Source organism: Triturus cristatus, chromosome 2_2 (assembly GCF_964204655.1).
Source record: "Triturus cristatus chromosome 2_2, aTriCri1.1, whole genome shotgun sequence".
Lineage (NCBI taxonomy): Eukaryota > Metazoa > Chordata > Amphibia > Caudata > Salamandridae > Triturus > Triturus cristatus.
The window spans coordinates 538,656,650-538,674,159 of NC_140582.1; the positions used below are offsets into that span (position 1 = coordinate 538,656,650).

At 47.9% G+C, this 17,510-nt stretch overlaps 1 protein-coding gene across 1 annotated transcript in view; it reads left to right on the plus strand.

Moving 5' to 3' along the window:
* Window positions 1–2,490: 2,490 nt before the first annotated feature.
* The window catches only part of FHDC1 (FH2 domain containing 1), a 99,049-nt gene continuing 84,029 nt past the window's right edge, over window positions 2,491–17,510 (plus strand). Inside the window, exon 1 of the mRNA XM_085641681.1 lies at window positions 2,491–2,726. The gene's annotated coding sequence lies outside the window, so the exon portion shown is untranslated. The remainder of the gene's footprint in view (window positions 2,727–17,510) is intronic.

The window sequence follows — 17,510 nt, forward strand, 5'->3', positions numbered from 1 at the left end:
AAAATTTGCCTCATGGTCTACCGGGGTGGAGAAGCCTAAATAACCTTGACTCAGCTTGCCTCCGTCAAATTGACCTATTGGATCCCATCGGCGGACCGCTGAAGGGTTCTATTGGAGGGTGGTAGTAAAGGTATCAACGGAGAAAGAGGTCAGTGGTGGGGCACCAATAAAGACTTTTGCACCAGCGCTAAAGCCGACCCTGTCATGGCCTTTCTGTTTCTGTTTATTTAATTAGCTGTCGGGTTGTTAGGGCCACTGTGGAATATATTTGTGTGTGCTCATTATATAACTGTTATATTCAATGTTTTAAGTTTGAGGGTGATTTCACTAATGTTTTTTACTGGGAGTAATGAAAATGGAGCCGGGTTGTGGCTGATATGGGGCTGGGGCCCAAGGTCAGCTGTGAGATAAGGTGTACCGGAGATAGATGGTACAAAATGGATAATCAGGCCTGGAAGCGAGTGTGCTGGAGAGTACGGGGTTAGGTGGAGGTAGTAATGAAGAGAGATTCTCTCTGAAAGCTGGCGACGAGGAAGGCTGAGTAGTGTTGCTTCCCTGATACTCCCACCTCAGGCACCTCCCCTTGCCATCAAAGGGACCTTACATGGGATGGATTTCAAAAAGAAAAATTAAACATTTCTGTTTAATTTTTTACGTGCAGGCATTGGTCTGTGGGACCACTGCCTGCTCTTAAAAAATATTTTCGCGCCATTCACAAAGAGGAAGGGTCCCCTGGCGACTCCTTCTTTCCGAGTGGCTTACCAGCTACTTGAAGTAGGTGGTAAACTGCGACTGCAATTGCAGTCACAAAACAATGATACATACAAATGTGGCTCGCTATTAGGAAGGGACGCCCTTGCAATGCCCCTTCCTAATACCGTCTTGCACAATAGCGTTTGTACGTGACAACAACCCTTTTTTGCGGTGGGAAACGGGCCAATTGCCCGTTTGCGACTGCAAAAAAACTGTTGTGCATCTGGCCCTTAGTGAACTAAAAGGCAAGTCTGTTGTTATGTGCGCCCTACTTGTGGCTTAGATTCTTAGTGCAGATGAAGCACTATGATAGTGAACTAAATCAAACAGAAAATGTGTTTTGTACAGTGCACATCTAGAACACATCCATTTGAAGGTGCTCTCTTATGTGATGATGAATTAAGGAGGCTTAGGAAAATAAAGGTTTGGCTAGGATCACACAATTTGGTCAAGCATGGAAGCCAGGATTGATCCCAGGATTTCTAGTTTCACATTGTGCAATTCAACAACTAGATGGGTGTCTCCTTCTCCTGTTTTGCATTACAGATTAAGCTTTATCTTTCATAATTTGACTGTTTTAGCACATGAGAAAAGAACTCCCGGCAAACATATGTACGGATGAGTTTATAAGGGAGTTTTCAAAGAATAATAGAAGACTATCTCTATGACTAGAACTGCTAGTTTTGAAATGGTCGGTGCCATCTGGGGCCGCCCAAACCAGTCATGAGCACACTGTCCTTCTCCATGCAGGCAGCCTGCATGGAGTACATGGCCTACACATAAGCCCCTGGCTTGGAGGCCTCCTGACCAATCACAACGCTGCTTGCAGCATTGTGATTGGCTGAGGAGAGGGAGCCTGGCTGCCTGCTAATAAATTAAAACCCCCGGGTGACCTCCCCCGTGACTGCCACAGTGGCCCACCCGAAAGCACCCTTTGCCCACCCAAATAAAAATTCCTGGAGCCGCCCCTGGTTGAAATAAACCAACACTGCAACTAACATAATGCATTGGGATTGTACCAGAAACCCGAAACTGTAAAATGATGCCCACGATGACATCGAGCCATCTAGTAAATGCAGTTCTTGCTTTGTAACCTGAATTGAAAAAGTGCATTATCTGTGTAGAAAGAGACAACGGATTTGACACCAACGCTGAAATCTCACGGTGCCCTGCATTCTGCTACCTGTAGTGTGCTTTTCCTGCAATATACCCAGAATGCGATGAAAGAAACAGAACGTTGTAAATTACTCCTACACGACAGTAAACAGTTTAAAACATCCATGAAGCTGCAACTACTCAATTTTCAGGATTATAAATTAGCATTTTGGTGATTCGTTCCTGCTTGGTAAATTGCCCCTCTTGGAAATGCATGCGAGGAGTCTGTTAATGGGCGGTTTGCAGGCTCCACTCACTCTTCTGACCCACAACCGGTCCTGTTTGCAGTTCTAATGTTGCTATGTACTTGCGCAAGGCGACCAAGAAACAAATTTGAGCATCCGCGAGATAAGACCTTTAGAGCAGCCTTTTCACGATTCTGGTCGGCACCACGAGTCAAGGTGCCTTTGTACTTCATCAAAGCTGACCGAATGTATTTCCCAGAGCGCGTTGGGTGGGATATCAGGTAAAACACACACAGACGGCAGTGTGGAGGGAGGAGCAGGACTCCGTGGAAGAGGAGCGATTCCACCACTCCCCTGGGGCTTCTGTTTAATCACCTGAGGGGGAGGCCGCGCGTGCGCACAGCCTCCTTTCGTTCGAGCCAGTGCAGAGGCGGCAGCCAGTCCTGGATGAGAGCTGGGAGCTCGCAGGGTCGACGGAGCCGCGGAGATTCCGGGAGGCAGCAGCAGGGTTGGGCAGGAGCAGCAGACCCGGCGAGGGCAGCGCAGTTGAGGTCAGCGGTCCCAGAGCCAAACAGGTGGAGGGCAGAATCTGCGGGTCGGGTGGACGCCTGGGAGGCAGCCGCGGAGCCCACGGTAAGTGCTGCCGCTTCAGCGTCCCTGGTCCAGCACGGGGCGCGCGCGCGCGGTTTGTATGGAGGAATCCGCGCTGTTGCCGGTGCAGCCGGGTGTGGTGGTGAAGGGTCGTAGTTGGGCTTTTTTTGGGGAATTCGACGGTGCAGCGGGCTGTTGGTTTAGTATAGGGTCGAGAATGAGGGAGCTCGCGACACTGTTGAGCGGCAGGTTGTGGTGTAAAGGGTGGAGGTGGTGCAAGGGGGGTGCTGCTGCTAATGGCAACTAATCGTGCGGTTTGGGGGGTGACCAGCTTTAAATTATTATAACGTAAGACTAGAGCAGGCTTCTCCAAGAGTAGCTAGGGACTTCTGGTAGCTCTCCAGCTACCCCCGAGTAGGAGGCTTTTGCTGCTTGGTGAATATAGGTGTACCAAGACTGAAAAACATGTATTCAAGATCATAATGTGTGTATGTTCAGAAGTTTTTTCAGAAACTTTTGTTTGGAGAAAAAAATTGTTATATTTGCAAAACATATTTAAAGCTGATATTTGAGTGATAAATCAGGGGGGGCGGGGGCTTATTGCTTATGTTAATCCTTTGGTACCAAGAGCAGTGCATCAATGGCAGGTGTGAATTACCCAGGTAGAGGCACTCCAAAGTGGTAGAGCCATGTTCACATTACCGCTGGCAGCCCGGCCTGATGCAACGAGGTGACCCCAACTGACAATTTTGTCTGTGGCGGCCACTTGTGTAATCATGATTGATGTGGCCAAACACATTAGCAGCTCGGGGGGATTTTTATTTATCTTGAGTAGCTCTGTACACACTGACGGTTGGAGACCCCTGGACTAGAGAGAGCGGCCTCTGGGCATCGCTGTGCCCAGGCTGCACCTGCTGTTTTCGAGGGGGGAAGGGTGACAGTACACATCCGGCTGCACCCTCAGGACCATTCTACTCCAGCCCCCACGCCAAACTGAACCCATCCCCTGCCTTAATAAAAAAAAAGCTTATGTAGCGCTGCCTACTGTGAATTTATGGTTTCGTGGCGCGTTAATAGCAGGACTGTGTGAATCCTGTCCAGCGCTGGTGCAGCGGCTTCGACACTGTCAAGGTCCATAATGGACGAGGGACAGCGCTTCTGGGCCCGTCCTTCCGCCCAGAGATGCCTTGAGAACAGCAGATACTGCGTGCACACGCAGCCCGGGGACGTAACGCAAGCCCTGCTTCCCCGCGGCGCAGAGGGGTAACCCTAAAACCCGCCTCCTCCCATTTACACACTAACATATATGGGCTACTTGGGAGCCCCTCATCACATTTAGAGGGGGCCGCACATATTCTGTTTGGCCACGGACACAGCTCACCCTAACCTACCTGGGGCATTGAGTTTGGATTGTCACCGTGTGCACGAGCGCACCGCTGGACTCGAACATTAGTTTAGGCAGGTGCCTTGGATATGAGACTAATAGGATGCCAGGGAAGTATTTCTTCCGAGTGTCAGGGAGGAGGAGGGCCGGGCATTGGACTGGATAATCAAATCGCCCTAATTAACACCATTTACGTAAGTACCTTTTCGAACACAGTCTATTAAAACACCCGCAAACTGACGTGTGTTCGTATGACGAATGCGAGAAAACAGATGTCATTTAATTTGGGGGAAAAACGCTTAATTCTGATTTCAGTTTGACGAGCGGCGGGATTTTTTTTGTTTCTGGTTTTTTTTGTGTGTCTCTTTGAATGTGTGGAAACTAACCGCGTCGGTTGATTTTAGGATATGCAGGGCTAGAGCTGCGGCCCAGAGCTCGTTTGGTGCTATTTCGTAGCAGGCTTGCACGTGCGCAGGTATTGTGGAATCTGTCAAATGAAGTTTCAGAGAACCTATATATATATATATATATATATATATATATATATAATGTTGTGCTGTTTTAAGCACTGTAACGACGCTCTTATTCGTAATCGGTTTCCCTTCATAGGATTTAAGACTATGATGCCCCTACCGGGATTCGAACGTATGCAGAATAGCAAATATTAAGAGAGCATTACCTCTCCTTTACCTGAGCATAGTCCACCCCCCCCCCCCCTCCTCCCCTCCCCCCCTCCCCTCCCTCCCTAGAAATCGGATGATGGTACTGTGTCTCAGGTGGACCGCATCCTGGTCAAATTCCGCTGTCGCGTTTCCTTATTGCTGCGACCTGTCCTCTCTTCCACCCTGCCCATTAACTGACCAACATTGTTGTTGTGAGGCTGGAACTCCCCCACCCCCAAGCCATGACATACATTGGCCTTTGTTCAGCCCCTAGGGGCCCTGTCTCCGAGCCCTGCCCCTCCCCACACCAGTGATTGCTGCCGGAATTCCCGGGCTCTGAGTGGCTGCAGGGTTGTTCCCCTTTGGGGCTCCTTCCCACAATCCGGACAGCCTACCCCCACCCCTCTCTTAACAGGCTGCTCCACTTTTCCCACGAAGACATAGTGAAACCTGTGGAGCTAACACGAGCCCTGGGGGAATTCCATGGGGCTGGGGCTGGGGGGGGGGGGGGGTGTAAACACACGAAATGTGACAGCGGTAACAGGGTTATTTCTGCGCGAGGTGGGGGGGGGGGGGCTCGAGAGTTCTGCTCATTGAAGCATCGGCAGGCCCCTTTCTCTTGTACTTTATGAAGAGGGGGCTTTCATTGACAGGCCTGGGGCCACGCGGACCTGTGGAGAACGGCCTCGATGTATCTACCCACCTTCTCGAGACCTCCCACGATGTACCCTCCTCTCGGGACAGGTCGCGGGAAATATCATGAAGCCGCGGTGGGCGCTCTCACGCAGCCCCCCCCCCCCCCCCCCCCCCCCCGTTGGGGGCGGCGGCGGAAGGCCACCGGTTATTAGCATGAACTTCCAGCTGTTGCCTAACACAGCCTTCTAGCCACAGATGAAGTGTGCAGTGTTGTGCGGGTTGGTGCACTCATACCAACAGTCAGTACCACTCACTCTGTCTTCCTAGCCCACCCCTTAGTGGGGTCGAGCCGGGGGTCTTTAGGCCCCACCAGTCCTCTCAGCAGCTTCCGTGTCTTCCCACCCACCAGGCCTCTGTCCGCAGGGGTCCCGTGCATTGAGTGGGCTGCAGCTGTCCCGGTGTCTGTCTGTGGCAGGCATGAACTTCCAGGGAGGGGTCGCACTAACTACAGCAGCAACAATAAATATCCCAGCTGGGAGCAGGGCAGGCGACGCCTCTCCCACGTTAGTCACGTGCACCCTCGCTGTTTGCCTGTTGATCTGTCACTGTACATACAAGACACACCCGGGGCGACTCCCACTGAATGCTTTCCTCATTTTATTATTTTTAAATTGGTATTTTCTTTCAAGCAACTCTGACCGCCCACCTTTCCCTCTACGTCGAACAGCCAGCAGTGCCCTGCCGTCGGTGGGTTGTGTTGATGCTTTCTTTGGGCTACCCTTGGGGCTATGCATGGTATTAATTACCATGTGGACGGTGTGGTTTACTTCCCAGCGGGGAGTGACCTGGTGCGTTTTATTTTTGCCCAAGTATGTTACCAGCTGCGGTGATTTGTTGCGGTGGACTTTGCTCGAGGAAAGGCTCGAATGCTTTTTGCTTTAACGCGGGTGTGATTTATGATTTATTTATGTTTTGTTGTTGTTTCCTAGGGCTTGGGTAGGGGTACAATTTTCAAATATGCACCCACAAATCTTTGGCTTTCCATTGCAATGTATGTCTTGTTTTCCATACGCGATTGTCCTTAAAACTGTCTCGAGTCTCTGCCCCTGCTTTTTTATTTTGTATTTACGTTTTTTTCCTCATATTCAAAAACACCCTCCCCAGATATGAGGTAACCTGGCTGTAACAGAAGGAAAGCCAAGTCTCCACCCTGGCTTGCAGGTGCATTGTGCGTTGAAAGGCCCCTCGCCCATTGGCTCACTGAAACGGGTGTAATGTTTCCTACACGTTTTGTTTATGGCTTGCATTGGCATACCCGCTGCATTTAAAGAATGGGGGGGGTTCATTTGTGATAGGGAAGGACGTTCCTGTGCCTTTTGTGCGCTATTGTTCAGTGGGACTGCTGTGAGACAATCACGTTGTCTTGGATCCTCCCGCGAACAGGAAAACGTGATATCCTAAATTAACAACTGGAATTACTAGTTCTTCACGCGGGAGTGTACCGTAAAGGCAAGCACTTGGTGCAAGGTTGGCAGGGCCTTGTGAGTTCAACGTAGTAGGTTATTATTATTTTTTTGGGCCGATTCCACTGTTGTCGGCACTTGGTAAACAATTTCACACCCTGTGCTTTCTGGTATTATAGAAATGGACTATATACCCTGGCCAGTGATGCCTCAATTATTTACTGGTAATACTGATTTATTTCTATAAATTGAGTTCAGAAGCCGCCGGGGTATGAAAGTCGGTCAGATTTCATGCTGTTTTATGATAATTGTAAAATTGCTCTGGGAGAACCTGCGTTTAGCGGTTTCCAGTCATGTTGTGAGCATGGTGCCCCGCTCTAGCGGTCTCACAGGGGTGGGGGGGTAATGGGGAACGTGGGCACAGCATGAAGGCCGTAGCGCCTGCAAGTGGTGCAGTTTTGCCCCCTTTATCAGAGAAAAGGGGTCAGAAACCTAATTTTTCGCTAATGTGACCACCACCTGAATTCCAGATGCTGACGGTCTCGCTAGGAGGTTGCCTTACGTGAACCGCTGTGTGGGTGGTAGACTTCCTACTTGGATCTTGCAGGATGCCGTGTTTGGGGCAACATTACCTTTCCCTTCAAACCTGACTGAATTATGGAACAGCTGAGCAAGAGCGCTGCTAAGAAGCACAATGTGGAAGAGCTGTACGGCCTTGGAGAGTCGGTTGTCCTTGCCAAGGGTATAATGAAAGTGGTGACGAATGGAAAGAAGTTGATGAGCAAACCATTTCTTGGTCATGAGAACTTTTGCAGGGGTTTGTGTAGGAGTGTGCCTCACAGGTGGATACATTGATGGTGGGCTTGCCCTGACAGGGTACGTTATATCGGCAGACGCCTCGCTATCCACCCAGTGGACGCAAGGTTTGAAAATGGCAGTGATGAGAGCACATTGAGCCTCTGGTTTTGTGATCATGGCCTCAGCATCTGCCGGGTCCAGTATACCACCTCTATTGAAGGACTTTTCAGAAATTGGCAGAGTTGAATGAGATACATGGTGCCTGTATGTGAAAGCTGATGAAACCCGAGGGATGGGGATCGTGACCCCTCTCGACCCCCTTTTATTCAAGGAGAATGGGAAGTTGTTAGACACGATTTTGTCCTCTCAGGGCTGAATAAAACCTACCGTAGGTGCCTGCATGCACCTGTTGTGCCACCGTGTTTTCTGCACTGCAGTTTCCAACCACCACACCCAGCCTGTGTTATTGGTGTGTCGTGTGGCAGGTGGCTGTCGAGGTCCTTGCTGTCTTTGAACATTCCCCTCCCTTCCTTTCAAGTAGTAAGATGCTTGTCTAGCAGACTCTTCTCTTCCAGCAAAGCCAAGACAGCTGTTAGCTGCAGCATGCGCAGAAGGCAGTGCACCCGCCACACCCTTTTAAGCATTTTCTTTGTCTTGTCCGTTTTAAGGTCCCAGAGCAGAGCTGCGAGTAGTGCCAGTGCAACATAGTGTGTCGTTTTAAAAAAAGCGAAACGCAGCTTTTTTATCAGTATGAATAGAGGAAGTAGACAGTGCTTAATTTGTACCGGTGGTAGTCACTAGTGTTCATTTTTTTTTATTTTTTTTTAAAAACCTCTATTTATACCAACATGGATCACAGCTATTCAGCCGACATCCTGGGGGTCCGGCAGCATGATAAGAACAACACGTGAAAGGGTCAATGGCTATAGAACAGGAGTAACAAAGGTTTAGTTTTAAATTAAACCGAAAGTGCAAAACAAAAGCAAGGCAGAACATATAATAAACATGCGCAAGTTCTCAGTTGGGGCGAGGTCCCATCCGCAGGTCAGTACAACGCACTGAAGCAGTGGGGGGAAAGCAGAGGTATGGACTCCAAGTTATAGTCAGTTATACGTCTAAAGTTGGAAATAGAGCTAGGGGGAAAGCTGCACATCTAACATTTCAGTAGCCGGGGGCACACAAATATCGCCCCTATAGCGGTTCCATCGCCCCCATATCTTATGCCATTTCTTAGGGCGACCTCGGGCACTGTACACCGTTTTCTCTCGGAACATGCCCCAGTACATATTCTCCATCCATGTTACCAAGGTGGGAGGTCTCTGGGATCCCCACAGCTGCGCAATATCTCGCTTCGCCACCATATTCCCCAGGTTCACCCATTGGGTCTGAGTGGCATCATAATCGGTGGGACCCCAGACATTCAATAGGTAACGTCTTGCCTCCGGTAGCAGTGCGATACCCGTGACCTCTTCCATCACATCATGAATTTGTTTACAGAACTTTGTGATCCCCCCCACATTCCCAAATAATGTGTAGAAAGGTGCCCAGCATCCCACAGCCTCTCTTGCATAGGCCATCTTCAGAGAAACCCATGTGGATCAGGCGGGGCCCCGTGACATAAACCCTGTGAAGTATCTTAAGCTGCACCAGCCTAAGTCTCGCCTGGATCGCAACCTCCTTCGGAGAGGAGATGGCATACTGCCAGTCCTCATCGCCCAGCTCGAGACCATCCCTAGTCCATTGTTCGCGCACGTCGAGGAGGAGATCGGTCCGAACGTTAACAAGCTTCTTGTAGATCAAGGAGACTGTACTCTCCGGCATATGGCCATCCAGAACCCTATCCTCCAAAGGAGAGGACTCAGGCACGACCTCCCCCCTCGGCAAGGACAGATAGCAGAGCATGACGCACCTGGACATATCGAAAGTATTCAGTACCCCCTAAGTCGTACTCCGTCTGCAGCGTCTCAAACGAAACTAGTGTTCATTTTTGAAGATCTGGACATATTTTTCACCATGAGACTTTGACACCGAGAAAGATACAGAAAGGTAGAAAATGAAGAAATAAGTGAAAAAAAATAAAGAAAGGAAAACGGTGAAGAAGGCAGAATTTGGGGATGAAGTAGAGCGTGCAAGAGTGAGAGAGAGAGTAGTGACAGGTGTTGGAGATAGGAAGTGGAATTGAGGCCGCTGTGGGATTTGTCAGCTCTGGCATTGGTCTGCACCATAGGCTCCTAATAAAATCCTGTGGCCTCTGCACTTATTTTATGTTTGACAAAGTAAACGTGATTGGCATCACCAGTGTTGTTCATGCTCATGGTAGGATGTCTGGATATACATTATACTTTTGCTTTCCCACAGTTGTCTGGTGTAAGTATTGTATTTCTAAACCAGGGGTGGGCAAGGCTATTGAAGTTTGGGATGTGAAGCACATGCCCTTAAATTGGGCATCTCCATGAAAACCTGATCAGGATAACACTGGCATGAAAACTGTGCATCCCTCTCTGTGCTTTACTGTGTGGCAGAGAGATCCCTAGGGTGATGTAGGTGTCCACGCAGCGTCAGCTTGGGCATATTTACCAAATAACTTCCTAAGTACATGAAAAGTGCCTCTTTTTTCCCCCCACAGTTGCCTATTCCATCTCTGCTCTCAAGGACGGTGGTCTCTGTCTGTGGAGAACCAAGCTTCACAATTAAAATCTCCACTTGACACCTAGTTTCTGCTAAAATGTCTTTCCTGCTCCCTTTCCTGCAGTTTAGATGGAGACCACAGTGTGCAGATTTAGGTGGCTCTGCTGTCCCCCTATTGGTGTGACTGTGACCCAATCACTGGTGGGAGGAGCCTGCATTTTTTTCTGTAACTTTGTCTACTGGAATTAGCTTTTTGCGGCCTGTACGGATGCTGCTGCTGTTAACGGATCTGTTATTACCTTCATTCTGGGGAAGTTTCTTTTAGCACAAACAAGTCTTTATCCAGGCTCTAAGGGATACATAATACCAGAGAATCAAATATTCTTCTCAATTTAAAATTGTGACCATACTGAAGTCTTGCATTTTTTCCATATAAAGCCCAGAGACTTTAAAATACTATAATTATTGCCATTACAGAGCAAACTCTCCTACTCCTGTGCTGTCTAGTCACTGGAAACTCACGTTGCTTATTACTGAACTTAATAATAGTACGTACTTTATCGACCTGGGATAGATGAAGGGCTGAGCAGAATTGCCAGAATTTGAACCCGTGGCCATTGATTTGCACACTGATCTCTACATGGGATGCACTAGTCCACCAAGATCGCATAACTCCCATGCCCCAATCTTGTCCAATCACATGGTGTGAATTCAGTTTTGGTTGTGGAGTTACTTCATCTGCCCAAAAGGCTCCAATCCCATCAAGAATTGTTCTGCTCGGCCTCACCCTGCAGTGCCCTTGTCTAGAGCCAGCTCATGCTTTTTTTCCACAGGATGTACATGTTTGATCTAATGGAAAAGTTAACCAAATACCTGCACTGGAATCCTCCCTGTGATCCAGTTTCTGAAATGGAAACTGAACTTCACAGTAAACATTTCCTAAACCTGTAAAATATTTAAATACATCTGAGCAGTCGCGGGTTTCCACAGGTAAAAATAGTTTCATCGCACAGCGCGAGTGTGTGGATAGGTCTCCTGTAGACTGCTTTTTGCTCATCATTACTTGCTCTCATGTCCATCTCGTTTTGCTTGCTTTTTATTCAGTGGCTTGCCTCACCCCTGGAGCAAGGCTTCTTTACCTTCCTTTGGCTGCCAGACTTGGATCCTTCCAGCGCTGACATCAGGGAACTAATTCACATCTTTTTGTGCAGCACTCCATGGGAGTCTGTGTGTGTATGTGTGTGTGTGTATATATATATATATATATATATATATCACAACAGCTTCCTCCATACATGAAAGAAGAAAGGGACACAGCGGGGCTCGTCTGGACGCTTTATTCTCAAGGATTCGGCATGACAGGTTTCGGCGCACAGCCTTTCTCAAATGCCTCAGTCCATTGAAAAGAAACCCCTTTGAATGTTCAAAGAGTGTGTATGTATATGTGTGTGTGTGTATTACCTACTGGCGGTCGCCAGTAGGTTGTTCTAGTTAGGACCCCTTTTCCATAGGAAATCCGCAACATTCTATTTTGAATAACTTTGGCGCCGGTCGACGAATCCTCGCGAATTTCTCAAAATAGGTGGGGCGCTACGCTCCGCTCCTACCCTGAAAGTCTCGGGGGGGATTCGTCAAGCGGGGGCTGAGATAAAAGGGGGGTCCCAAAACGCGTTTTTCCCATGCATTTTTCCATAGGACCTTTAGACAGGGCTACAGCCCGAACGGCTGAACAGAATTACTAGAAATTTGGCAGAGAGGTAGTCCTCAGGTCAAGGAAGTGCCTTTTGTAGGTTTGGTGTAAATCTGTTCAGTAGATTCTGAGAAAATAGCCTTTAAATCAATATATATATCTGAGCCAGCTTACGGTACGCTTACCGTAAGCTTACCGTACGCGTACGGTGGCGTGCGCGAGCGCGATTCTGATTGGCTCTTAGATCTTAGTAAACATTCCAAACAGCCGAAACCAGGAAGCGGCGGCCGCCATTTTCTCTCTTGCACTGAGAGCTAGGTTGTTAAATAAAACCAATAAACATGTAAAGGGGCTGTTTAGACAGCTCCCACACACATAGCCATGTTGAGGGAGTCCCCAAAGACCCCCCCAAGGCCAAAAATGCAATTTTTTTTTTTCGCTAATTTCGCTGATTACGCTTACCGTACGCGTACGGTAAAAAATGTTAAAAACAAACACTATCCACACTCACCCCACCCCCCGTGCTTTTGGTCGCCGCAGGCTACCAAATGTGCAGGGCTTATTAGAGGTATGAAAAACCACAATATTTTAAACAAAAATAATAAAAGAAAAAATTAACAACACTCTCTCCACCCCACTTATAAAAATTACGAAAAATTAAAATATTACCTTTCAAAACGAAGTGCATCATATGTCCTCCATGTGCGCACGGTGCGCGAAGCGCATCGTGCGTACATGGCCCATCTAGCGTAACGTGGGCACGCGGTGCGCGTAGCGCACCGCGTGCCCACCGTGCGTGCACGGCACTAACTGCGTAAAGTGGGCGCGCGGTGCGCGAAGCGCACCGCGTGCTTACTGTGCGCGCACGGTGCGCGAAGCGCACCGTGCACGCACGGAACGAACTGCGTTAAGTGGGCGCGCACGCCACGAATGGCGTAAAGTAACTTAGCATTTAAAAAAACGTACAAATTCACTGAAAAAACCATAGGTTTCACACACGTTATAGTTAGGAATTAGCATTTAAAAAACCTTGCAAATTCACTGAAAAAACCATAGGTTTCACACATGTTATAGTTAGCGGAAATTTTACTGATAAAAAACCAGTGAAATTCCCCTGTTATAGTTAGTGTAGGCAACTATAACTCACGCGACCGCAATCTTCTGCTGATGACATATGTGTCTTTATGAAAAAAAAATATTTGAAATATATGTATAGCTAAAAATGTATGGAAGAAGACATGGGCAAATAAGTGTCTAAATACAGTATTAGCATCCGCAGAGGATTGCGGTCGCGTGAGTTATAGTTGCCTACACTAACTATAACGGGGGAATTTCACTGGTTTTTTATCAGTAAAATTTCCGCTAACTATAACATGTGTGAAACCTATGGTTTTTTCAGTGAATATATGTATGTGTGTATGTATATATATATATATAAATATATATGTATATATATATATATAAGGTTTTTTAAATGCTAATTCCTAACTATAACGTGTGTGAAACCCATGGTTTTTTCAGTGAATATATATATATATATATATACATATATACATACACACACACACACACACACCCCTTTTTCACCCCTGGGAACCGCTTCAACCCTCTCCTCCCCTATCCCAATCCTTTTCAGGTTAGCTTATATTATTCTGTTTCTCCTCAGTTGCTTCCCAGTCCTTGGCAGAATTGATTTCCTCCGGAAACAAATGTGCTTCACCTCCCAGCGGGTTCGCCCCTAAGCATTATGGTGGATGCAGTTCATCAAGCGTGTGTACTTGCACAAAAGTTCTTTTGAGTGTTTCACCAGGTTGGTACAGATCAATGCTGGCCATCTCTAAACACGTGCTTCTGGATTATTATCTGTCATCAGTAGAGATTAGGCATGAAAATATTTGGGGTTGCTGAGCAGGCTGGCAAAGTCTTCTGGTTACAGTACCTCTCCAGGCGCGCAGGTGCCTCTCCACGAGCTAGTCAGCTCAAAGCGGCTCGAGGGAGCCTTTTAAACAGGAAACAAATGTGGGATCACACTGCTTCACCTTCCAGCTGGTTCACCCCTAAGCATTATGGTGGATGCAGTTCATCAAGCGTGTGTACTTGCACAAAAGTTCTTTTGAGTGTTTCACCAGGTTGGTACAGATCAATGCTGGCCATCTCTAAACTCGTGTTTCTGGATTATTATCCGTCATCAGTAGAGATTAGGCATGACAATATTTGGGGTTGCTGAGCAGGCTGCCAAAGTCTTCTCGGGTCACAGTACCTCTCCAGGCGCGCAGGTGCCTCTCCAAGAGCTTGTCCGCTTTGATTCCTCCACCTGCCCCCTCCCTGTGAAGATTCTTTATTCCTTTTGCTAAAATAAAATTCATGACGCACTCAGTGACACAAGTGTGCACTTGCTGCATAATACTGGGCTGGTCATTTTGTGTGTGTGTGTGTATATATATATATATATTAGTTTTTGCTGCCGATGTCTGGCATTGGCAACAGCAGCTGCCCCCGTCCCCCTTTGCTGCTCAGCATCGGCAACGAGCCTTGGAAAAGTGAAAAGGCTGGCTAATATCTTTCAACGGTGAGACATATTGTCTTTGCCAGTGTTTCTTTTTGAAATGCCATGTATAACGCTTGCTACATAGGAAAGGTACCCTTTAAATTCCACGTTCTGATCAATTCCCTTAATCTGACAAACAAATGTATTTTCTTCCTTGTTTATGCTCCTAAACAGTTGTTAGTTTTGAAGTAGCTACAGTTGAGATTTGAGTGTATAATTGTGGGCTAATGAAAATTCAGAAGGGCTGGTGGTTCTTCACTCCAACAGCGCCATGATTCTATGGACTATAAACGCTGCTTGGCACCTCTTGCACATGCTGCACACCGACCAGTATTGGGCTCTGCCAGCGGCACACTAGCACCTCCTTGACCAGCCTGGCTCAAGGACACACTCCAGTTAGTAATACTGCATTGTTCTAAATGCTCTAGTGGAAGGTGCCCTCTATAGAAGGACATAGTCCTGTCTTCCGTAAGTCATATCCCCTTCAGCGTTCCTCAGCGTATGCAGCATTCCTACATTATTGCATTGTTGTTGTCCAAGATGGCAAGTCAGATGCAACTGTCAAGACTCCATGCTGCAATGCTGAATGAAGCAATGTGGTTTGAGTGTTGGTTGTGTCTTCAGTTGGTGATGGGCCGTTTGAGCTGACCCCTGAAACGCATGGGGTAAGGCATGTTTAATTCATTTCCAGTTGCTTTCCCTGACAAACCACTTTGGAACTCAATTTGGGGAGATGGCTTTACGTCCTGCTGTTTTTGCTTTTTAGAATTATGGATACGTTTTTCCCAAAGTCTCTTCCAAAACTATCTGTTGTGATTTGGGTATAGAGATTGCAATGCATGGTGTCTGATGTTCAGATCAGTATAAATCGGTGTTGCATTTTCGAACATTTGCAAAGTATTGTTGGCTGGAATGTATATCAGTGTACCTTTTCAGTATGTGCTGAATTTGTTTCTCTACCATTGTGTATGGTTGTAGATTTCATTTTTTTTTTACCAAGAAAAGAGGAGGGCTGACGATTTCCGCCTGGCTTGTGGTGGGCTATCTCATTAAAACTTAAACACTTCTGCAACTTGAAAAGAAGTCTCACCACCACACTCCTAGTTTTGCTGGTAATTCCTGACAATACACCTCATAGCTGATCACTGGCTGGTGTGGGTGTTTTTCTGAAAGCCTTTGTGCATGCATGCGGGTCCACTTCTATTCTCTCCACACGCCTTCCGTGCCTCCATTGGATTACTGCTTGTTTTTAGTAATGACATTGTTTAGTACAGCAGGGATCATCTTTGATTTGGACAACTTTCTTGGGTCCCCTGACCCAGGAAGTGTTTGGGGTGGACCTAGTTCTTTCTAGCATTTCAGAGCATTGTTACCTGTTTTCTGAAATAAAAGGCTAACATTCGAGGGCGACCAGTGGGTTGACATCACTGACCTCGCTACAGAGCGTTGTGGTTCTCCGCTCTGCCTTGGAGTTCAATGCAGATCACGCTACAAAGTGTACGGGACAATCCTCGCCGCAGCACAGAAGAGGAAGGCAGCTGCTGACAATCCCAGATAGTATTCCCTGAACTTCAGGTTGTCAGGGCTTGCTACAGAGAGGAAGGGCTCTTGGCTCTGGTGGGAGTTCAATGCAGGTCACGCTAGGGTGCCCGAGACCATTCTCAACTCAGCAAAGGAGAGTAAGGAAGCTGCCAACAGTCCCAACCTGGCCTCTTACTCATCTCAGAAAAAGGTGTAGGTGCCAAGAGAGAACGTTATGAAAAACATGTACAGGCACCACACGCTGGCGCGCGGCTGCTGCATTTACGAGGTGCATCTGTCCAGGGTGGTATACGACTTACTTACCTGTTGATTCGAATTGATCTGGTCTTCTTTCATGAGTGTACCTGGCCTGAGCGGGGTGTGCGGGTGGTGGGGTCTCCAAGCCACAGTCCCATCCTCTTTGGTTTTTCTGCCCTTTGCGTGCTCATGCCAGGAATAGTGATTTGTGTCAGTTTGACCCTGTGAGTGCTCCCTCGGCAAATTCACCCAGTTGGCAAAGCGATGATGAAGTCTTCAGTTTTACAGCACATTTGAAATGGCCCATTTCAGACTTCCAGCGATAATTTGGCTCAAGTATACATGACACCACAGTATCCATGCATGCACAAAACGTGTGAAGTATTTCACAGTATCCATGCATGCACAAAACGTGTGAAGTATTTCACAGTATCCATGCATGCACAAAACGTGTGAAGTATTTCGCAAGAGGGTACAGACCCCGGAAGGCCCCCCCCCCCCCCCCAAATAAGATCTGAGAGAAACCGCGGAGTCCATACATGCCCATTGTTGAAGCCCCTGCCATTACAGCAGAGGCCATCCTGCGCATCTCCTAGAGGTCAAAGTTCGCTCATCGGGAGTGGTTGTTAGCCTGTCAATGCTGCATGTGAGGGCCCTTGTGCCTGTTCTTTTCCCCATGGTCGTGTGACTCTTACAGCAGCTACGGAGCCACATTTTTGCTCCCTTCCCTCCCCAGCGCTAGAGAGCCGATGGTGTCTGGCTGCTGGAGGCTCACTGTTCGGTGTTTTTCTATATTTGTGAATTAAGACAGCTGGGGATGATGACCATCTCCCGCGGATGCAAGGAGCGAAGAGGGAAATGCGTTCGACAGAGAGAGAACCACCCAATGAATTCCCTCAGAGTTCCGAATCCTCGTCGGCAGCGCGCCATAATTCACTCACTGAAGGCCTCTGCTTCAGCCCGGTGTTCTTTAAACAAGATTAACACCCAAAGGCCCTGTTAGACCCCCCTAAACGAGCAGTGCCATTAACGGTGCTCTTCAGTAATCATTGTTTGCTCTTTTGTGTCGGAGGGAAGCGCCGGGATCCTCGCCTGTCAATTAGTAACGGGGCGCATTAGTCTTATCGTGGTGGGAGCATGAGCCCTTTGATTGCATCTGTTTGTGGTCTTTTAGTTCCTGGGCTGCTGTTTGTTGCTTGAACTGTTTGTTCCCAGCGCCTAGAAGTCACTGTCGGTGA